This window comes from Drosophila arizonae, chromosome 2, assembly GCF_054131065.1.
Source record: "Drosophila arizonae isolate 15081-1271.41 chromosome 2, UAZ_ARI_1.0, whole genome shotgun sequence".
NCBI classification, from domain to species: Eukaryota; Metazoa; Arthropoda; class Insecta; order Diptera; family Drosophilidae; genus Drosophila; species Drosophila arizonae.
The window spans coordinates 1238972-1263233 of NC_142922.1; the positions used below are offsets into that span (position 1 = coordinate 1238972).

Below are 24262 nucleotides of genomic sequence, written 5' to 3' on the forward strand. Positions count from 1 at the left end.
ATAGAGGCAGACATTTCCAGTGAGAGAGAGAGAGTGAGAGAGAGTGAGAGAGAGAGAGAGAGAAAAAGGAGAAAGGAAAAAGGAAGAGAGTGAAAGAGAGAGAGAGAGAGCAGAAGATAGTGAGAAGGAGAGAGAGAGAGATAGAGCAGGAAAAGACATAGTCAGCAAGAGAGAGAGAGAGAGAGAGAGAGAGAAATAAAGAGAGTGAGACCGAGAGGGCGACAGGGAGTGAGAGAGAGTGAGGAGATCTCTTTCTTTAATACTTTTGATAAATTTAACATATGCAAACAAATGTTGTTTTTCTTCTTTAATAAGCTAATATTGTGTTTTCCCACTCTCATTTTCCTTTTCTTCATTCTAATAGGGTCTAATTAATCGTATTCTTAAAAACATTGTTTTTCGCTTCATGCAAGGCATTAGAAGGAATAAATAACACAAAAGACCACAACAAAGAGAAAATATATGAGCGCCCCACTTGGGAAGTGGTTGACTGGAAGATACCTTAAAAAAATAAAAGAAAAACATGCTGAGAGCAACAAAAATTTTACCAAATTTAAGCAGAATGGCAAAAGGCACCTAAGAAGCAAAATTCGAGTTTTTTCTGTATATTTTGGGTTTGAGATACTTCGAAAACACATAATATGATGAGCATAGATCTTAAAGAAGAGAGATATAAGCGGGTTGCTGAATTTGAATATCGATAAATATCGATATCGAGTTCTAAGGACGAATGAATAGATGGGCAGACGAACGTATTGAAATGGCGACATCAACTCGCTAGCTGTTCCTCATTAAAAAACATGAATATATAATGCTTTCAGATCAAACTTACTTCCACTCGTGACACACATTCCAGCATAAGCAAAATGACCCCCCGCCAAGCCCCTCTCGATAGCTTAGGAGACTTCAAAATGGTTTAGCTCACAAGCCACTCACGTCCATATGACAATTTCCCTTGACGTAAAGAATTTTCTTTTTTGCCAACCGTTTATCCAATTTGACGTGACGTCGACGGCTGCATGACTGCTGCGGCTGCTGCTGCTGCTGCTGGTGGCTGCCAGGAGAGATGGCCACACGGATAGCCCGGGCTGACAGATCGGACACTTTGCATTTGGAACTGTAACTAAGTAGAGCCTTTAGTAGATGCATGTCAGCCGGCCAGGCAGAGCGAGTGCCTTTCTGATGGAGTGCATTTCATTAAATTTCATTCGATTTATGTGCAGTTATTTGTGCCGATAGATACCCATTAGCTGCGTGTCAAGCGCGGCATTTGTCTGCGTGCCCACTAAATATGAGCGCGACCAGAAATTTGTGGCCAGACGCGCCATGTAATTCGCAGTTGAATCGAAAAAGTTTTCGTTGTTTGTGTGATTTTTATAGTTTGTGTTTTTCGCACACATTTAGGATTCACTCCCACACACAAATGGGCGGAGGACAGCCAGCCGGATAGTCGGACAGAGGGACGGACGGAGGGACGGATGCAGTCAGCCGCAATTCATTCGCTGTTCGCTGAAAATTCAGAGTAGTTTTATTGAGTTGTTTTGATGGTTATTTAATGAAGTGCGATTCCATTTTTAACACACTCTCGGCCAGCGATTTATTGAAGACAGAACCACGAGTATGCAAATTGCATTGATTGGCCAAATGGGCGCCGAGTGGTTGCAGCTGCATATTAAGCATACGCACTGTTATTTAGTTTGCCTCGCCAAATCCAGGCAGCTTTCAACGTTCTATTTTTTGTTTGTTTCGCGATTTATATACACATACTTCTATTGGCTCTCTGACCGCGTAAAAAGCTTGGTCAACATTGCTATTGCCATTTTCAATTAGCTGCAAAATATTTTGAGCGTTGCGCTCTGCGATCTATTTTTGACTAGCCAAATCGATATCTGCAGGCATATGGAGAGGAATATTCTTTTCCATTGTCAAACATAAGAATCGGGTCACAGAATGTGCTGTCAACGACTTCATAATACTCGCTCGCAATTAAGTCTGATTAATTTACTTATCGACTCGGTATAGATTGAGTACCATATGAAGGTATAGAAAGTTGAGAATATGTCTATATAGTCTATACAATGTAGACATAAAAAACATTAAAATTTGTTGAAAAATGTTTTGTATGAAGTAAGAGAAACAGAATAATAAATATTGCATATAAATTGAAATATATTGAAAATATTTATATAAATTATCTGATTGGAGTACTACTATTAATATTTTGAATACATTTCTAGCACTCGAGCTCCTCCAAATTATAAACTTATGCAAGTTGAGGCCAATTACAGCTCAAAGGAGGCTCCAGTTGGGAATCCAGGCAGCTGCCTTGTGGTCTGCCCTAGTCTTCAGGAAGCCCTATAACTAAGCTCGACACCTGCCTCAGTGCAAGCTATGAGCGAGCCTTTGGCAGTTGGTTGGAGTCGCCTGAAACACTGCGAGCTGCATAATTATACGCAATCAATTTGCTGCCGCATCCGCCGAGCAATTAGCGCTTGGCCTGCAATTAAGTTTGCAGCAAAGTCAAAACATCTTCTTAGGCCAATTAATTTCGCGGCAGCCATAGAAAAATGTTCCTCGAGGCGCTGAGTGTGTCCTTTAATTAGCGTGCGTCGGAATGCGCTGCTACTGTGCGGCTACCCTTTGTTGCTGCCACTCGAAGTGCATGTGCAACGCCCAATTATGAGCAATTAGCAGGCGGAGCAACACTCAGAGGGAAAACAAAAAGCAAAAGAGTCGAAATTCTAATTGAATGCGTAAACATATTTGATTAACTAATTGCCAGCGAAGGGCAGGCCTGATGGAGGCATTAGCTCAAGCTCGGGCCACTCGAGGCACCGCCATCTGAATGCCATTCGGGCACTGTCCGTGAGAGGGGGCGGCTGCGGCGCTCAGTGTGTGTTTGCGGAGACGCAACATGTAAGCAACACCAAAGTGCCCTAAGCGGAAATCAATTTCATAAAAAAGACGAGAAAACGAAGAGATGAAGAAAGTCGGGCAGCAGCAGGACGCGTGTGTGTGTGTGTGTGTGTGCGAGGGATAAGGACAATGTTAGTGGCCAGCCATAGACGACTTTGTCGTCCTGCCAGCGTAGTATAAGCCACGAGCAGTCGTCCTTATTGAATTTCAATGTCTAACCAAAGTCGTTCCAGTAAGCATCTATGGCCATGCGGACATACGCTCTCCTACACTTATTTATACTTATGTGGCAATGACAAAAGCGCACAGAGATGCTGCAGCATCTTAAGCAGAGACAAGAGAGAGACCGAGAGAAAGAGGGAGAGCGAGAGAGAGGGAGGGAGGGAGCAAGCAACCAACAACTTGTTGACCGGATGTGCGCTGGCCATAAGAACTGTAAATGGGATTATTTGTGTATGTCTCTTGCTGGAGCCAAGCAAATTGAATTTATCTTAATTTTTTCGTGGCATTTGCGGTTGCCAAAGGCGAGCGCACGACTCACGACTGATGGCTCCGAAAAGTATTCCCCACTTTAAGGTCATTTCTGCTGAATCAAGCATTTCTTTGAACACCCTGGGCATCAGTGAAGCGGGTATATTGAACCTATGCTGATGTATGTAGCAGAAGGTTCAAGATGTAGAAGATAGTCTGCCTTTGATTGCTGAATCTCGAAAACTATAAGAGCTATTGCCTGAAACTTGAATATAGGTTATCCTATACATCTCAAGCAGAGCAAGCTAAATATTTTTCTTAGATATTTTATTTCATCTTCATAATATCGATAAATATCTATATATTTATTTACATTATCTACATTAAGCAAATTTAGTATGTAGGCTTAAGTTTCTACTACAGACTATGAATAATATTTCCCATTCTACAACAATTAAGGAAAATATGCCTACTCTGCAAAGCACACTTTTGATTTTTGGTACACACACACATAACACTGCCATATGCATGTTCAATCAGGCTATGACTGATAGTTTGGGTGGGAAGAACATATTCTTATATATTCTTGTACATAGAAATGCCATGCCAGGTATCTGTTAGTCGAATACTCCCCCAAAGCTTGCTTACTTGCTTTTAAAGCGCTTATGCTGGCGCGGCAAGGAGCGGAGGGAGCGGTGGGAGCGGTTGCGAGTGCCCCAACAGCTCAAGGTACTGCACTGGGCAGGTCTTTGCAAAAGCTTGCTCACAGCAGCGCGAACACATGATGTTGAAAAGAGCTGGGGAAGAAGAAGAGGAAGAACGAAAAAAATGTGGAAGCTGAAAACATTGTATGAATTTTATTTATTTATATTGAAATTAAGTTGCCCATGGCTGTAGAAATTGTTGCGGTGGCTGCCACGACTGTTACAGTTGGCCATGTTAACCCTTGTAGCAATTTTGTTGAATATACCCTGTAGTTGCACTCGTCGGCACTGTCCATGGGCCAGGCCCTGGCGCCAGATGCATGGAATATGGTATCTGAAGGGCAAATACTTTCGCTCCGCTCAAAGTTCCTTGCTTTGGCGCTTTGCAGTGCCAAAGCCATTCAGCGCGGATTTGTGTAGCTTGAAAAATTTGAATGTGGTCAGCCCCGACAGAGCGTGAGAGGCAGAGGGACAGACTGAGTGAGAGAGAGTGAGATGAGAACTTTAATTTATGGCCTTCGCTGCGATTGCATGTAAATTGCTTTTGTCAGTTCTCAGAAGCCTCAATTTTTTTTAACAGACTTAACTTAAAACTTCAAATATTTAAGCAGTCCAGGAATTTCCAGATAATTCTGTGTGCGTGTTAGATAATCCGCAATTTTGTGTGCGCCAGCTGGTCTGGCTCTGACCCGAGGCTCTGGAGACTCAAATTTGTGCGTTGGCGCTGCCCAGGTGACTCCACCTGACGTGCCTGCATATACCGGTGTGGGACTTAATATGCATACTACAAGTTTTATGGCTGTGCGGAGCAGACTTTGTTTTTAATGTATACCCTATTGAAATCCTAGAGACACGCCGGCAGTCTCTGTCTCAGCTCTTTGACACGTTTACGGCGATGCGTCATCAAGCTAAAGTTTCGAAAAACTAGATGCCTTCACAGCAAAGCATTTTTAATATACTTAATTTAGCTAGCAAAAAAAAAAAAAAACTCTATTAAATAAACTTTCAGAATATTTCATACGATTTTTAAGCTAGCATACGAAGATCAGATTAGATTTGGTCACAAAGGAGTTTGGTTATACACGCAAGAAGTCTAAGGACCGTTAGAGAAAATAGGTGTACGTAGGTAGGTGTATAAGTATTCTCTTAAAGGCTTTTAGGAAGAGTCCACTCTGGTCTACTCTAGCGTTGTCAAGTCTATCCTTTTATAGTCTTGTTTAATCCTATCAAAACTAATGTCTTCCACCGTTCTGATCCTATGTAAACAAATGTCTTCCACCTGTCTTTAGTGTAACACAGTCTAGTCCTCTCTACTGGAGTCTAGCCTACTCCTGTTCAATGTATTCTATTCTAGTCAGGCGTACCCTAGCCTGGTGTAGTCTAGTCCACTTTAGTCTAGTTAGATAGGTCAAGTTTTCTAGTTTTTCAAGTGTAGTCAAGTCTAGCCAACACTAGTCTATTTAGCCTAATCTAATAGCATAATTAGTAATCTAGTCTAAGGTAGTCTAGTCTCGTCTACTCGTTTCTAGTCAACTCCAGTCTAATCTAGACTACTCTAGTATAGTCTAGTGTACTCATCTCTACTTTTCACTAGAGTCCTGCTGCCGCCTCTATATAGGAAAAGCCTATATACTCCTGCCTTCTTTTGTTTCTATTTTACAGTCATATAATGTAGTCTGACCCAGGAGGGGTCAGCTGAGTTAAGGGTAGGTGAGTGAAGTCTAGGCTAGGCTAGGATAGGTTAGTCTAGTGCTGTCATGTCTACTCCAGCCTACGCTCCCTCAGTCTAGTCTAGTGCACTGTAGCCTAGTTTATCCTAGTCTACTCTAATGAACTCAACTGAAATTCTAGCCTATTGTAGTCTAGCTCGCACTCGTGGGTAGTTCACCTGAGGCTACCCTAGTCTGGTCCCGTTGCCTACTAGCTTAGTACCTCTACCAACTCCCGTTGGACAGTATTATTTCTTATTTTTGCAAAATCGAAATCGTTTGCATTAAACGCTCGCTAATTGGCATCGTTTTGTGATGGAAATTTGCGCTAAAGAGCCGCTGCGCTAGTTGCTCCCGCCTGGGCGCGCAAACGATTATAATAAAAGCCATTCACATAAAGTGGGAGGTAGAAAAAAGAGAGGAAAAAGGGGGAAATGTATTGCATACAAATGGGCGTTGGCTGCATTGCATGAATGCAGTTTCTATAAAATGCGTTTAACAGCAGCAGCAGCAGCAGCGACAGCAGCAGCAGCAGCAGCGACAGCAGCAGCTCACACAAAGCAACACATTTGCTGCATTTATTGCATTTTTCCGTTAACTGGCTCTGAAACTCCGCACATACTCGGGCCTGGCTATAATGGTCTTCTATAGGCTGCTGCTGCTTTGTTAGCCCGGTTGAGCTGAGCTGCCGCTGCTGCTGCTGCTGCTGCTGAATGTGAGCTGAGCTCTTGCTGTGATAAATGAATCGGAAAATACGCGCACTTGAGAGCGGATGCCTTGTTTAACACGTTGTACGGCGGGCTCTGGCTGGAGCTCAGCCGCTGCACAGACTTGTGGTTGCACTTGCATAATGCGAAATTAGAGAAGCTCCAGTCAGATGCTTGGGCTGACACTGGCTTCGCGTTCCATTAGAGATGGCCTCCATCGATGCTCCTTTAGCTTGCCATCAGCTTGGGCCCGACTGCGTAGGGTCTAGCGCAGTCAATGCGACTCCTGCTCGGCCCTGTTTCAGTTATTTGTTTTCGGGTTAACCCCGAGTTAAACACACATACACACACGCTGGCGCAGCTGGCGTCGGATGCTTTATGCTCTCGTCTGTGTGTCGCCTCATTGGGCGCTGCAGTCGAGCGGCAAATGTTTACACCTCAGCAGTTAGTGGCTGCTCAGCTAGCAGCGCCTCAAGGCATATACGTGTCAAGGATAATTCATGAAGAACTCCTTTTGTGCGGTGCAGCGAGCGCACGCTAAGTGCATTTAAATTGCCCTCGCATTGTGTGAGAAATCAGCGCTTGTCAAATTTCCCAAGTACTCCCATTCCGCTAAGCTCAGCGAGGCAGGCGGGGCCTTCGCTTAGCTCCATCGAAAATTCTACAACTCATCTAGTTTTTTGTGTCCCTAAGCTGTAGCGCCAAACAAACCTAAATTGAACAAATAGCTGAGCCGATAGATTTCCCAACGTCATATATGATGTTTACTCTCGTTCACTGACTTCCGAAATGTACTTTCCCTGCTCGCCCAGAGATTGAGTGAAACGGGCATATTGGCTTTTGCATAAGTCTGTTTCGGTAATATCTAAACCTGAAATTCGACATCTTTCTTGCGCTCTTTCTGATAAGATCTTTGTCTTTAGATGGGAAACTTATATACTTGTGGTGGAGATTTAAGAGTTATTGCATTTTGTAGACTTGGAATAGAACATCTTAACCAGGCTTGAGTATAAACATATATGCCTCTTTAAGTATTAGTTAAAATCAGTTAAGTTTTTACTTTAGTTCTATTTGACTTTCGTAAGAAAACAGCTCATAAATCAAATCGATTCTTCATGGAGCAGTAGCAAGCCGCGAACGAGCATCATGCAGTCCATGACACCCCATGGCAACGTCTTACTTTCTGGCTTTTACCTGTTTGCTATTTTGCATTATGCCATGTGCTATCAGATAGCTGAGCGGCGCGCAGCCTAGAGTTGCATAGCCAAGAGTCTGGCAGCTGGCAGCACATGCATTTCAAGTTTTTTGAGCTCTGCATCATTTGATAAACGATTCAAAATTAACTTGCCAGTGCCTCTGCCTGAGCTTGGGACTCGGGCTGCGGGCTGGGGGCTGGGGCGGGGGCTGAGGCATGCTGGGGCTGCATGGTTGAGCTCAGCAAAGTTTTGCTACGGCGTGTGGCTTAGGTTAATCAATTGGGTGTGTCAGCTCAATATGTGGAGGCGTGTGTGTGTGCGTGCGTGTGTGTGTGTGTGGGCAAACTAAGTAGGCGGAGAATATAAAGTATAAAATTGATGGAGCACGTGCCTGTCAGACATTTGTATCCAACTGGAGCAAAAATTATCAAAATTTTCTTCATTTTTTTCGTCTCTCTCTCCCCCCCTCTCTCTCTCTCACTTTTTGCGCCCCTTTTTTGATGTGCTGCATCAGAGTTGGCTTAACTTTGTAGAGCGAAAACGTTACAAAAGTATCTGCTGCTCACGGCAAATAGGACAACAGATGTCTGTATAGAGCATACTATCCTATATATATATATATATATATACTATGTGTGTATGCTTCACGGTAATTTATCTTGCCTTGTGGCTCTGTTTCCTTTCCATTTTTTGTGGCCTGGCTCCCACACATCGCTTTATGGAAATAAATACATTTTTTGAAGGAGCAAAACTTTTATATTTTACTTGCCGCAGTTTCATGTGACGGCTGCTGCCAACTTAATGAAATTCTCTTTTCGCAAGTCTGGATTTCTTTCTTGCTCACATTATTTGATTATATGCCAGCGCTAAGTGCCAGCTAGTGGCAGTTCGCAGTAGTTGATGTCTGATTTTTATTATGAATTTCTTTTGATATTGATAAAGTTTCCCGATGCCATGAACTCACCTAGAGTCTAGCTTTAACTTGCCTTCTTTCTCTCTCTCCCCTTCCTTAGACTTGAGCTAAATCTACTCAATATCCTCTATGCCCAGCCATTCAGCACTTCGCATTCAGCATTCCGCAATCAGCTGCCTTTGGCATATTCTATTAAAAATTGATTTCCTCTACAAATAACTCCTTGTCCATGCTGATGCATAAACATGGAATTATTTTGCAATTCAGCGGCTTACGAGCACAAGTGTATTTAATCTTCTGTTTGTTTGCGTATTTTGATTTGTGCTGCTCTCGCCCGGGCTAGGCCTGTGCTAGTCATACATATTGTGCGCTTTTCCTTTTTATTGTCCGCTCAAAACTGTCATCAATAATAATAAAAGTGAGGCGAGTCCGAGTGCGAGTCCGAGTCCGAGTCCGAGTCCGACTACGAGAGTCAACAATGAACAAGGGGCCATCAGTGGTTTTCAGCTGGCCACTTGCGATGATAAAAGAAATAAAAATGTTGCCAAGGCAACGCTGGCCTCTGCCAGGCGGCCCCTAAATCTGTTTTATATACACACTAATACACATGCATTTGTTTATGTGTTTCTACGTATGTGTCCACGTCAATAGTAGCTGTATTAATGTGCGTGCTGCCGTTGTACTCGAAATACACTTTGCTATTCATTCGACCGCAACTAAAAATGTTGACCATAAAGTTTTTCGCTGCTCTTTTCCTTGATGCCCCGCACGCCTTGCCAATGGGCAAGCGGGTATCTTGGTTGTATTGGTGTGAGTGTAAGAAACGATTGGATTAATAATAAGTATGAAATCGATTTGGCCTAGATTGAGCCTGTCTTTGTTAATATTCGTCTGTTCCTCCGTCCGTCGTTCCTCCCAATTCTTTCAATGAACCTTCATCCGAATATATAACTTTAAATTTGTCCATCCCTCTATACCAAGGCTATTACTAGCTTACACCTGTTTGTCCGTCTGTCCGCTTATCCGTCTTGCCTTGTCCGCCTCTGTATGTGTCCAATCTCAGAGTTTATAAGTTAAGAGTCATGAGCATTGCTTCTCCCATTAGGAATTCAAAATAAGCCACGCTTAGCGGACGTCTTGCGGTATCTTCTAGTCGTCCACAGTCCACAGGCTCAATGCCACTGGTATTTTTTATTTATTTTTCTCGGTCTTATGTCTAAGTTTTGCTTGTGTGCTGGCTCTTAGTATATTTATTTCTTTGTTGGCTATGCTGTTAGTGTGGAGACAGACTCTGGTTTGCTTGTAATCTCGCACTGCGCTGCGGCGATTCCAGATCAACACTCGGCCAGCGTTTGTCACGTATACGGCGCGACTGTCAGTGATAATCGTCGGCGGTGATTGCCAAGGACTTGCCAGGGAACAACGGCAATTCGTACAAATTTCATTTTATTGAAGTTTTATTAGCGTTGAATTAAATTGACCAGAGCATCGAGCAAAAGAAATACAATTGTCCGAGTGGTAAGTGGCGAGTGGTAAGTGGCGAGTGGCCAGTGGCCAGTGGCCACTGGTGAGTGGTGAGTGGCTCGATACAAGTTTGACTTGGCCTGGGAGTTGATGGAAATTGCTAATGAAATAAGTTTTGAGGTATAAGATTTCGTTATATACTTTTTGCATGATGTCCTTGCAACAATGGACAGAGAGCTCTTAGGTCGGGATATTGTGACAGCCTAATGCAAAGTAGATTCCCTCTCCCACAAACTTGGTCCATTAATTATGTTTAGTGGGCAGAACTTCGCTCGAGTCGGCAGATATTAAATGTTGACATGTTCTATGAATAGTTGGAAGACAGCAAAGATTTACAGACCTCTCAGCCACGAGGGCCATCAATATGAGATGCGTCCTGCCAAATCGCTCCAAACTTTGCTTAGGCACTTTGAAAGTTGATGGCCAAAAAATAATGTAAGCAATTTCGCTTCCCTTTGCATTCCCTTTAAGCTGTTTTCCAGAGCGGATAATGAAAAAATGTTTATTTAAATTTGCTTTGCAATAATATTTATCTACCTTTGCGCACCTTTAACTGCCTTCCGCACGTACGCCAATAGCCCGCCTGGACATGAGCCGTGCACCCGGATATCAGCGTGGGCGCCTCGGCACTGGGGTCAACTGACAGCCACTTCCGTGTGAACTAATTCCCTTGCACTACTCTTTTTGCTCTCCATGCGCGCTCAAGCGAGTTTGAGAGGGTATATTTGTTGTCTGTAAATATAGGTCTGGGAGACCTGACCTGGTTTAGAGACTGGAAATTACATTGGATTGGAATCCATTTGAAAAACTTCAAATGTATAAACCTTTGTAGGTCAGATAATGTCAAGATATCAACTACATCTTTTTGAACTATAGGAGTCCAAGGATCGAATGGGTTACATTCCAATTTTAGACACACTCATGTGAGGCTGCTAGGTTCTAGAGATCTAAACACGAATTGAAGGCATGGTAAACTGGAAATCTCTGTATATCTCAGGGTTTTGAGAGTTAGTATTACTGGATTCTTATACAGATAGTCCCAGCTGAGCTAAAAGGAGAAATGATGAAAAGAATTTCAAAATTTGTTGGTAGTTTCCTCATTAGGTAGTGACCCTTCTCGTATATGACTCATGTTTCTCTCCTTGTTGGGTAGTGCCTGACCCGGAACCGCCTCTGCATATGTTTACATGCAAATTCATTTCATCTTCTTTAGGCGAACGAGCATGCTGCAGTCGATGCTGTCCGAGCGATGCCTGCTCATTCGTATTTTTTTCCTGCAACGCGCTTTCTTGAACTTTAACGACTTAGCCGTTTGCGTCCCAGAGCTCTTCATCGTCCACATTTTATTGTTATTGTTTGTAATTGAAATGGTGCAAACGTACAAGCGATAAAATGTAAAACCGAACTGCGAAGAGGCGGCGGGCGGGGTGCGATGGGCAGTGGGCGTGGCGTGGCATGGCTGTCAGAGCCAACGCAATTCATCGATTGCTCCATTTAACAAATTTCGATTTCCGCTACAGATTTTCGCCCCATAGCGATTTCCTGCGCGAAGTTTTCCTAACGCTTTTATTGCTTATCCCACGCGTCAGGCAACTTGCGGCGGATTTGCTCAGCGCCTTTGTCTTAATTTTAATTATTCCGATTCTTGTTATTCCTGCTGCCGGTTTTACCTTTCAAATGCTAATTGGTGTCACTAGACCAGATATTGCGAAGCTGCCAAAACAGAGGTTTCTCACATGCGCCTGGCTAGTCGGTAGTTCTCTATTATTTATTGATTGTAGCGAACCTTTGCAGTGCATATAAATTGTATACTTACACAAAAGAAGCTTAAGCATGCTCCGGCATTACTTCACCTCTATTCCAGGGCAACGAAAGCGTATTGTAAATTAAATTGAGCCGCAATAAGGCTTGAGAGTACGTTGTGGAAAGTTCTGAGTGGGTTTTCTATTCATAGAATTGAATATACATATATGAGAAGGGTATATTGTACTGTTCTACAAAATGTACATATGCAGTATGGGGGAAGAGGCGTGGCAGATCAGGAGTATATGATGAGTCGCTTTAGACTAGTTCCCCTTGTCTTCTCTCTTCTGATTTTATTCCCTATATTTAATCTGTTCTCCTTCTCTTTCTTTCTCACCACTCTCCACTCTAAGCTTTCCACATTCAACTCTCCATTCTCGATCCTTCACTCCCAACTTTTCGTACTCAATTCTCCACTCTCAACACTCCACTCATAACTCTCGACCCTGAACTCTACACTTTCCTCTCTAAAACTTTCCATTTTCAACTCTCTAGTCTTAACTCTCCACCCTGAACTCGTAACTTTCAACTCTACACTGTCAACTCTGTACTCTTAATTCTGTTTCCCTTACCTACTTTCGACTCGCTCCCATCTCACCTCTGTCCAGTCTTCACTCACCCTTCTTTCTATTGAGTCATCTCTATTCATTTTCTTCATCTTCTCTTCATCTCTCATAAGCTTACTCCACTCTCCCATCTCTCCATCTCTCTTTATACTTTATGGTATCTGCTAGTCGTGCACACCCCACTAGATCACTCCCACACCGCTTCGATTCTTGCTTTGCCCAAATTTGTTGTTGCTTTGAAAACAGCTGCCAGAGAGCAGCGGCGCAAATAACGGCGCACGCACATCATGCCTGGGGGTGTCGGGTGGGTGCTTCAGTTCTTTTATTTCGTTCCTTTTTCATTTTTTGGGTGCGTTTGGGTTCACGGTTCAGGGGGCTGCGTTTTAATTTTTCCTATGATAATATTTGCACACAACTTGCAGCTACAGATGTAATTGAATTAAAATCTGGCTGACAAAGTCGTGTAGAGCCCAGGGCATGGGATTTACTTCCAGACCCACTGCCACAGCCACAGCCACAGTTACTGCCTCGGCCACAGTTACTGCCTCGGCCACTGGTTGTGGGTGTCAGTGCGGCCTGGAGCGATTCAAAAGTCTTGAGTTTCAGTTATGCCCACGACATCCCGTCGAAAAGTGAAAGTTTTGCTTCCACGCATATGTCACTGGCTGTGGGTGGATTGGGCGGCTTACTTTTTTCAGCTTACTGCTAATCGGCAAATTCCCTGAATCGCAACGAAATATACTGAAAGCAGGCGGGCGGACATTCGCTGTCAGCTCCGGGGCATCTGGAGCAGTGACTCTGTAAAAATTCCCAAACTCAGTTTGAATAGTTTTAGATTTTAATTATTTGATTAAGCGTTAAGCACGTGCGCGACATCGCCGGCTTATTAAATGGAATCATCAACAACTGTGTTCGATTCTGCCAAAGGTAACTCAATTCACTCACCAAATTATGCCGGCCCAGCGATAACGGTGCAAAAAACTGTTGACGCCCGGAAGATTTGCATAAAATGGATAAACAATGGCGGACGACGCGCTTCATGGCGCGTCATTGTATGGCTTTATCTCCCGCTGCAGACGAGACGGATCAGACAGGGCAGACGGAGCGGACAGGGCGGACAGACGTCCGCATTGCGTCGCCAGTTTGTTAAAGGATTCGGTCAGCTAATCACACAGCACAGCATGATGAGGCTCGAATCAGAGCTGCGGCGGGCTAAGAAAGTTCCCTTTGACCCCTTTCAGCTGCCGTTTCATATGCCTTGCCTAGTCGCTACTCAACTTTGCTGGCCAGTGTTTCATATTAGAGTGCAACTCTATGAAAGGTAAATTTAAGCTTAAAGTCTTCAGCTGCCTTTGCTCGCCCTCTCTCATTCTCTCCCTCTCACTCACTCCCTGTGCCACACATCATGCATGCATTTATGCAAGTTTGTTTGCATTGAAGTTCCATTTGAGAGTCTTACATGCTCTTCGCATGCAACTATAAGCCAAAGACAGTGTGGCCAAATCGGATTTGGCACCTTGGTCTAACTGCATTATCTTAAATTATTTGATGCTCGGCAGTAAATAAATGATGATGGAAGTGAAGTCGAGCACGCTAGCCGCCTATTTAAATATGCACGTATCTGGGGCAGGGCGGGAGTCTGGCTCACATATTGTGCAAATTTAATGGCCGAGTGTGTGAAATATGCAGAATCGAATCGGCTTCACAGTTATGAATTGAAAATGTAACAAAAGCTGAAATATTGCAAACTAATGCAAAAATCATATAAAAACTGGCATAGGAAATTGACCAGAGTTGGCCGCAGGAGCTGGCAGCAGGACGAACGGACGAACGGACGGAGGGACGGCTTATGCCATCAATCTGAAATGCTGACAATTGACAGAGCTGTCGACCGAGGACAGCTAACAGAAACAGAAACAGCAACAGAAGCAGGACAACAAAAAAAGTATTACTAAACACATAGAGCCTCGAAAATATGTATATTTAAATGACGTCAGTTTGTTTTGTAACCTGCCGTGTGACGGGCAGGGCTTGGTCCTTGGAGTTGCTTGCCTTTGTGTATGTGTGTGTGTGTGTGTGTACAGGGGACTGCTGGGTAAAATAATTTCGAGGGATTTACATAAATACATAAGTTAAATGCACATTTAGCATTTTGAATTTGTAATATTTTTGCAGGTTAGTTTGCTGTCGACCATGTGTTGAGAACGGCTCGAAAATGAATTGTAGTGAGTGTCTGACCTGCACACTCATCATGAATCGCTGGGAAAGGGCTTTCAGTCGGGTGTTTTGGTAGAGCACATGGGTCATATATAGACAGGGGAATCTATAACGTGATAGGGTCTATGGAGTGATTTCCTTCAGTTGGTAGAGCTCATATGCCGGGTAAGGGGATCGAAAGAAGTCTATATCATCTTCACTTCAATATTACATAGATCATATTTAGCTTATCGACATACGACTTCAAAGACTTTAAAGCCTGATTTGTAATGTGAATTTTCTCATATGAACCTATTGGACAGAAGACTCTATGAAGTGATAAACTCTGCGAAATCTTTGGTATTCACAAGGATGTAATGGGTAAGAGACTCTATAAAGTTAGGGACTCTATAAAGTCTAATCTCTAATTTGTTAAAGCGGTTGACTCCTTATCTTGGCATGGTTCATATGTAGGTAGGAGATAGGAGTAATTTCTTTGAAGTGAAAACGTCATTGGGTCAAGGGACCCAATGAAGGGATAAACTCTATCGTAGTGATAGAGTCTGATGCAGGAGATTCTATGAATAGGTTGGCTCTATGCAAACTTCTCTTTAATTTGGGTATAGATCATATCATAGACGTGTGATTTTATGATAATTCAATTCTTTATTTTGCTATTCCACAGAAGGAGTAAGAGTTAAAAGAAGAGTAGAGAGACAAGTTGGTAGAGTCCAGGCACTATATCCGCATTTAAAGAGCTGAGCGGATCGAGCTAGAGTCATCTCTCTGATATTTCATATATGAAGAGGATAAGTTTATAATTTTGATAAAATTAATTGAGATACAAATTAGAATATTTGATAATTTCTAATGAAAAGTTACCTTAAGTAACAGTCTTTTGAATTGTTGTATTTCTACGATTAAAATAGACTTAAGATCGTATATCTGCAGCATCTACAACTTCTAGCATGGGTCTGGGAAAGCGCAGTGGCTACATAAAGCTAAAGGGAGCAATGCGACCGTCCTCGTTCTCAGCTTGCACAGAAGAAACGTTTATTACTCTGTACCAGGTATGTTTTAGTCATGCACGCCCTCGTCTATGCCAGTCTTAGTGGTATTTTCTTTTTTAATGCTTAACGGCTCGTTTCATGGCAACACTGGGGCCAACCGGGGCTGGGGAGGTGCACGAGGCATGTTAGTTTGCCAGCAGGCATTAGGTGACCGAGCAGGGCCGAGTGGGTTGGGCCGGACTTGAATGATGTGCAAATGCTAAATGCCACATAAATTGTGCAATTGTTTCTGTGCAGCTGTATTCGTTCGGCCCTATGTAAAATATGCTACTGCTGCTGCTGCCTGCTGCTGCTACTCCTGCTGCCGCTGCCGTTGCTTGCTGCTGTTTGCCAGAAACTCAAATCGTCGTAGCTGTCGTTGCCGTTGCCGTTGCCGTTGTCGTGGCCGTTGTTGGCCATAGTCTGAAAGTGATTTGACCGTACAACATGGCGTATGAATTTTAATATTCAGTGAAGCCGGACCGTTTAGGCGGTTACTGTGTGGCTCTGCATACAGATACAGTTAGCCAGCTACCTAAGGCTAGCCCCACCTCTGCCGCCCTACTCCCCCGCTCACCCGCTCACCCGCTCACCCACTCACATAATATAAAACAGTTTCTCTCGCCCAGCTCACCTCTCGGCTTAGCCTTGGCCATACTTTATTATGCGCCGGGGCTATTTGGCGCTCACTTTGTTTTGCCTTTCATTGCTTTTCATTCATTGCCGTATTGTCATCAACAACAGAGCCATTCGACTATTCACTTGTCTTGCCCTTACTCAACTGTACATACATACATACATATATATATATATATATGTGTGTGTATATCTACCGCACTCTGCTGTTATTATTTAAAAGGCTTTGGCTCTCTCTCCCCCTCTCTTGCGCCCTCGCTGGGACTCTCAGCTCAGCTCTCGGCTCAGTTTGCCCAGTGACAGCATCGACCCGGTTTTTGTTTGCACTGCGAACTGAGCTGCATACAGAAAACTGCTGTGACTGCAGCTCGTTGATGGGGATCAGCTTAGCCTTCACCTTTTTTCTGTTCAGCTCTGCTTTTTTTATCTTCTCTCTCTCTCTCTCTCTCTCTCTCTCTCTCTCTCTCTCTATCTGAGCTCTGACCAGTTCCATCTGAGTTATTAATATTTATCTTTCTCTGGCAACAAAATGATTTGCACAAAATATTTCTTTTCTTCTCCTGCTGCTGCTGCTCCGTGTTTTGCTGAAATATTCATTTGAGTTGTCTAGTTGTCTAGCCAGCTTTAGTTTTTGGCCAAGCTGGACAAAAATGCCAACGCTAATTGCTGCTGCTGCATTGTCTAACTATCTATCAGTATTAATGCTCACTGTACAGTGGAGCCACACACACATGTCGTGCTTTGAGCCTAGTCATGTATTTGTTAGTTCTGCATGTGTGTGTGGCCTATTAAGCGCCTCGCCCCTTCACTTGGCATACTCCAAGCTCCGTTTATCATCAGTTCATGTGTCCCTGTATATGTGTGTGTGTGTGCGTGCGAGCAGCTGCAGCGGCTCTCTAATGAGAGCCAAGACGGAATTTATGTGGTCTGGTCAGCGGGGCCAAATGCCTCGTACTTAAGCAAATATTAGTCGAGTAATTAGTTCTGCCTGCTTTTGAATTGAGGCTATGCCACTAACAACTATGGAAACTAAATGCCGAGCGAGCACTGCAGGAATCCGACCACGAATGCCTCATATTTCTTTATGGGAAATATCTCTTGAATCAGCCTCAGCTCTGGGGCAACCTTTGGATTTGGCTACCCCTGGAGCTCAGTCTGTCTTGCACTTTGCTCTAATTTCAGTTTTTGCTTCCACAAATTGTGCATGAGCCCACAAATTACTTAACTCGTATGAGCAGAGACAGACACAGTGAGCGAGAGAGCGGGAGAGAGGGAGAGAGAGGGAGAGAGAGAGAGAGATGGTGGCTGAGTGAGGGTTTATTAAATTTTTCGTATCAATTGCCAGACATTTGCGGTTTGGCATTGGCAAATTTTCGTTGCTGAACATTTTATTAGTTTTTCATAGTCAGTTTTAGTTGATTGCAACGTGCACTTAGGATGATTTTAGTTTTCTATCCAATTGACTCGTGCCCGCCTCAAGTTTCGATTGACTTTGCGCAGTGCAAAAACCAAAACCACATGCGTTACCCATATTTCTCGCTCACCCTACCCCCATTCACCCTCTCACTCTATCCCTCTCTCTCTCTAACTGTCTCTCTCAGGCTTCTGCAAATTGGATTTGCTCAACTTTTTCACAGACAGCCAGTGAGGCGGCAACAATGCGACATGCGTTTGCCTAAAGTATTACACAAAGTTTCCAAGCAATTAAAACTTCACAAATCACATGGCCAGCATGTGGAGGGCATGAATTTTAAATGTTTTGTTGTTGTTTTGTCGTTATGAAAATAACGAGTGTTTACATAATTAATAATCATTTATCGAAGGTCCTTTGGCAAGTTTACGCTTCAATTTCAGCAGCAGCCCTCAACAGCTTAACCATATCGAATGGCCCATTCGTGCGTGCCTCTCTGTGTGTGGGAAAATGGTTTTGTGGCTTTCGCATGTTTGGCTTTGATGCTTTTTATACCTTGACTTGATTGCTAATGTACAGAGAGAATATCAGAACTCGAGTCCAATTTATGTAACGGGCAGCGCAAGGTGAAACAAAGCCAAGCCAGAGCTGGTCTTGTTTGTCTATCTTCGTCGACTTGATCTCGAGAACTATGAAACGTAGAGACTTGAAATTTACAATATAGATTCTCATATATACAAAGCCACATACTTCATTTACCTTTTTCCGATAAATCATAGCATTCGCCTATAATCGATAAGAATTCGATGCATCAACTTAATTTGAAATGAGAAATGAGGAATAAAATTGGTAGTTCGACTAGTATATTCTTGAGTTCTGGCATACACATACATCTAATTACCATTCTTCAGCCCTCAAGTTTTCACTAAGATCGTACAACTAGAGTCTGAGTTAAATCGAGCTATGACTCATAGTGGTTTAGCTTAAGCTTAAGAAAGCTTTCGGTTACTTTATACTTTAGTCTTCTCTTTTAGTATCAGTCTTCGCTGACTTTTCAGGGTATATCCAAGTCGTGCACTCTTTACTTTGAGCTCTCACTTCTTGTTGTTTCTCTTCCATTGAGTCTCGTTAATTTTTAATTAATATGCAAATTTGGTTAGTGTGTGCCACAACACAAATCAGCAGCACCGACTGTCAAACAAACAAACAATCAACATGGCAGTCGAGCGTGTTAACACAAATTTACCTGTAAATACACGTGAAATATTTTCCAGTCAAGTGCCGCCTTGGCGCGCTCTGACCCAAATGCAGCTGGCTGAAAGGGAGCCTCAGCTACGAGCACAATATGTGCTCAGGTAAACAAGATGTATGCTTAAGCACGGACAAAGGGCCCATTGACATTTGGGTTTTTCACATATGCATTATAGTTTCCGTGGCTGGGGCCTGCCCGTTGAGCTTCGGCGGAAATACATTCATTAACGAAATATATTTCATATTTATTTGCTTTGCGGCTGCTGGCGTTCGTTGTAATGACCACAAAATTACGTGCCATGTCGTCCACTGCCGGGCAAACATTCTCAATTAAGCGATAAGCGTGCTGGGATGCTGGGATGCTTCGATGCTGGGATGCTGCGATGCTGCGATGGTCCGACGGTCGGCGCTGTGGGCGTGGACGGGCGACACAGTAAATTAAATCGGTTAACAGCCAACGCATGCAAACGATGCGAACTTAAGTGAGTAAAATGAAAAACCAAAAGGCAAAAAATGAACAAAATGAATCCAAAGCGATTTCAGCTCATAAAATAATAAATAAAAAATTGATTTACGGCATGTCCGGCGCACACTCAAATAAAAATAAGAGAGAAAAAACGAAGAACATGAAATAAAGGCGATATGCGTCACTTACCTGTGGGCGAACATAGGTTCCTGTGAGCGTGGGCGTGGCCCTTTAGATAAGTATTGTGCAGGCAGTGCAACAGCTACAGCTATGGCCACAGCTATGGCTATGGCTACAATAAGGTCATGTCAAACACAGAACATTTGCAATGAAATGATTTTTATTTAACCGGAACGGATTGGTCCAGGCAAAGTCACAACAATGCAGGACGCAGGCCGAACAACAATGGAGCAGCAGCAGCCAGCACAGCATGGCCCCTCCACATATAGATGGCATCAGATTCGTAGGCGAGAGAGCATGCCCATGATATGATGCCCTCACTTATGCTCATATGAAGCTAATAGAGCGAGCTGATTTCCCTACGAACTAAAGTTTGCTAGATGAGCGTAACGAAGTGGGAGATACCCTGCATGTGCGAGGCAAATGAACTCGCATGAAGTTGATAGCTTCGATAGACTACAGAACTCATAAGTATATACTGTTATACATACTGGTATTTTACACACTGAATTCGATACATCGAACTCAGAGAAGGAATGTAAAACTCAATATCGATATTAGTCGATTACTGTAAACGAAGGAATACTTGTTCTCTGTATATACTGTATTGTTTGAGAACATGCAGCATACGTTTTCAGATGATCTGCTTATTATTAATATTAATCGATTGCTGCATAAGATGTTAAACTTATCGGCATTATGTATATGCAAATCTTATCGATGATTTTCAATGCACGCAGTTGGAAGAAATACTAGTAAAATTAAGTTTCTAATACTTTTAGAGATCAGGTAATGATTAGATGTAGACAAGAACAGATGATAAAAAAGAAAAAGAAAGAAAAATTAAGCACACAGAGGAACGGATGGATATGCGAAGGATAAATGGACAAACTGCTAAACCTTATCACGTTGATTAATACTTTTATAATCGATATAATACTTTTATAATCGATGGCCTCTGTCACGCCTTCTTCTAGCTTTTATGCATATTTTTATATCAGCAGTATCGAAAAGTCTTGGTATCTATTCCATAGCTAGCAAAGCTCTACTTCAGTAGCATCCTTTACGGCGTAGTCGGGGTAACCCTTTGCAATGGCAGTCAAAATTGATACAGTAGCGTGAATTCAGAGCCAGAGAGCAGCGCGCACAGATTGCGAAATATTTGTCATAATACTTTTAAGTTCATGTCAAGCAGAGATTATGTCTCTGTTCTCTGATTGACATGTGCCAGTCAGCCAGTCAGCCAGTCAGCCAGTCAGCCAGTCGTTCGAGCGCAGCCACAAAAAAATGAAAAGCGATGGCAACACGGATACAGTCACTGGCTTTATTTATTGTATACATAGTTTGCCTTTCATTTTTCATATGACCCGTGCATGCGAGAGTGCGGGTAAGTGTATTGGAAGGGGCCACTAGGGTGCGTCAGTAGATCTCATTTTTATATGCCCTATACGCAGTGCGTATGGGGTAAGAAGGGGTAGACGAAATACTTGAGACAGGTGAAAGAGAGTGGGTTAGAATTCATAAGGAATATGGATTGATTTAGCAGAGCAGATGCGTCGAGGAAGGCACGAATCCGTCTGGGTCGTCCTCTTTGCATGCATCGATCTCTAGAACTACAAGCGCTAGAGACTTTAAATATATGGAGATATATTTATAAGAAATCTAGCAAATTAAAAGAAAATTCAGGGTATTTTGTAGTCGTGGAGTGGCTCCTAGACAAATTTCACCTGTGTTTTTTGTGTTCATTTCGAGGTCAGTCGAATCAGAAGGCAACCATGTGCGACAAGGGGCTGACATAGGTAACACCAAAACATATATGGCAGAGAAAGGAAGAGTGTGAAAGAGAGTGAATCAGAGAGAGAGAGAGAGAGGGAACGAGATAGGCAGAGTGTGCGAGTGAGATAGCGTGGCGAACGCCTTCTGCTGTGCATTATCACACATCCGGGGCTTAGCCCACGGGCAAATAAAGCTGGATTCGGAGCCATTTTCGATTTTGGCACGTGTTTGCGTTGTATTTGATAAATGATAGGCGTATACAAAACGCGTCGCTTTTAATCGCTTGACACATTTTTTATTTTACAGCATTAATCATTCGCTCAGATCTTTGTTAAAGTCGGCAAATTCGTGAAATTTACTTTTTGCTTCCTCTTTCAGTCCTAAAATAAACTTTCCGTTTCGGTTTGAGCTCATCAATTATGCATTTACCAATTGATGCCAGCAAATAGGTTCGTTTATATTGGTTTGTAATTCGCTTGGCTTCATTAAAATTGTATCAAGCTTTGGTTTGTTTGTGGAACGAATTTATTTAATTGCATCAAGAACTGCGGTTCATTTGAGATAAATTTCGAATTTCGAATTTCGGATTCGAGTCGGAAAGTCAACGGCGTTTCGAGTGCCTCAATCACAATTATTGTCAAATATATATGTTTGACAATATATTGCGTGCGATTTTTCTGCGGAAATAATATATTTTCCATTTCATTTAATAAATTTGCTCAATTATTTGCCTGGCCACAAATTCATTTCGACTTGCGCGTGAGCGAAAAATCTATAATTAAAAATGCATTTTTAATTATTTCAAAAATTGCCAACATGCATCGAAAAATTCAGCATACGTTGACAATGATGATTTATATCTATAAATAAATAAACAGACATATATACATATATGTATAATATATAAGTATTCAGAGGTAATAAATATATTTTATTTATTTTATTTATAGTATAGGTAGTATCTGTGGTAATTATCAAGTGATACTGTGAGATCAATAACACAGTTTGTTTTGCATGTGTCCCAATTTATGATTGGCTCTTAATATTGCAAAAGTATTGGTGAGCTTGCATAGAGTTGATGTAAAAATGTCATCCAAGTGAGTTTGCGTCTTAGCTGCACGTGTGTGAGAAAGAGACAAAGATAGTTGTTGCTGAACGCAGGCCTTATTCTTGCTGAGTGCGAGCGAGATGGCCTCTTAGGCTATTCGGACATGCTTGTTCTGATTGTCATTGGACGAAGAGAAGCAATCGGCTGCCATATAAGAAAAGCACCGTATGAAAGATAGCAAATGCCTTAACATGAAATACATGTATCATACGTAGAGTATATACTTTTTATATTCACATTCAGATCAATCAGTGCTGCAATTATGTTTTGTATATAAATATATTTTATTTTTACTATTTAGCTCATTAAATCAATCGATTTATTAATTTGATTATTTACATTTGATTAATTTGCATAATGCAATAAGTAAATTAATTATAAAGCGGAATTAATATGCATTAAACATATTTTTTGCTCATGCTTACTAGACGGCTTATTAAATATGCAGAGTATTTAAATATGTGTATATATAAATATATATATATAAATTTTATTATCAACAAAAACATTTTAAATTATTCGAATTACACTAGGCAGCAAGAGTTGAGAGTTGATTCATATGATTGTAGTTGTCGAATCTGAAAGCAATTTAAGTAAATTGAAATCCAGCACTTTCAATTATTGCATATTAGTCGTATAAAAATCGTACAACAGTCATTTAACAGTAGCTGTTCAATTACATATAATATTTATTTAAGAAGACCAAAAAAAAAATTGTTTAGTTTAAGTTTTGAAAGGTCTAAAAGAGAAAACCCGATTAAGAATCAGTTCATATTTCCGTGCAAAACAAAATGTTACATTTCTGTTGTACAGTGCTATCAATTACTCTTTATGGTTACATCATAACGATATTTGTACTAAATATTTATTGCTTATGAGTTTACTGAGAAAGAGAGAGAGAGAGTGTGCTGCCCTTTTGATTGTCACTTGAAATTTGAGGCACGTTTTATGAAACTCAATAAAAGAGGTCACAACACATACATACATATCTATATATTTATATATGTGTATATTTTCATGCTCGACAAAGTTTAAGCTGGTAATTGAGTTGAGAGCAGAGAGAGCAGATACTTCCGCTTTTTATTATCTTGCATTAGGGGCAACAAACGGCTCAGATAATGGGAATCAATGTAGGATTTGTTGGCCTCGAAATTGATAAGAAGGCTTAGACGACGCGCAGGTCTCTACTTGACATTCTTAATTGGGGTCATATGAGTTGGCTGCATGAGGAGCTCGACCTGGGCTCATTTGTCTCCATCAGGCCAAAGCAGGCTCTCTTTAAGCACTTTTTAGCTAGCGTTTAAGCCAAACAGTTGCGCTTTTGCCTTGGCTAACAGCCCCAAAAATACTTAAATGATAAATAAAATTTGCAGGTGTTTAAATCTTGTGCAAACTTCGCTTGGCTAGCGCACTTATGTTCACTTACACACACTCAGACACACACACACTCGCACACACAGACACGCGATAAGCACCTGCATATTCATAACTCAGATAAGCGCTCTACCAACGACTCCTGCTCCTGCTCGTGCTCCTGCTCATGCTCCTGCCCTACTCTGACTCTGGCTCTGGCTCTGGTTCTGGCCAACTTTCAACCTTGATAGCTGAACATTTTCGGGCAACCCAAATTCATGTAAATTATGTTTAAGTGCAGACCAACCTAAGTCTCGGCTTTGGCCA

At 42.2% G+C, this 24262-nt stretch overlaps 1 long non-coding RNA gene across 1 annotated transcript; it reads right to left on the bottom strand.

Annotated features, from left to right (window-relative positions):
* Positions 1–9497: 9497 nt before the first annotated feature.
* On the bottom strand, positions 9498–11244 carry LOC149270169 (uncharacterized). The gene is made up of 3 exons (XR_016271138.1): positions 10688–11244; positions 10282–10611; positions 9498–10220 (listed from the first exon to the last, which is right to left on the bottom strand). It is a non-coding gene; the product is annotated as an uncharacterized LOC149270169 (long non-coding RNA).
* Positions 11245–24262: the final 13018 nt, after the last annotated feature.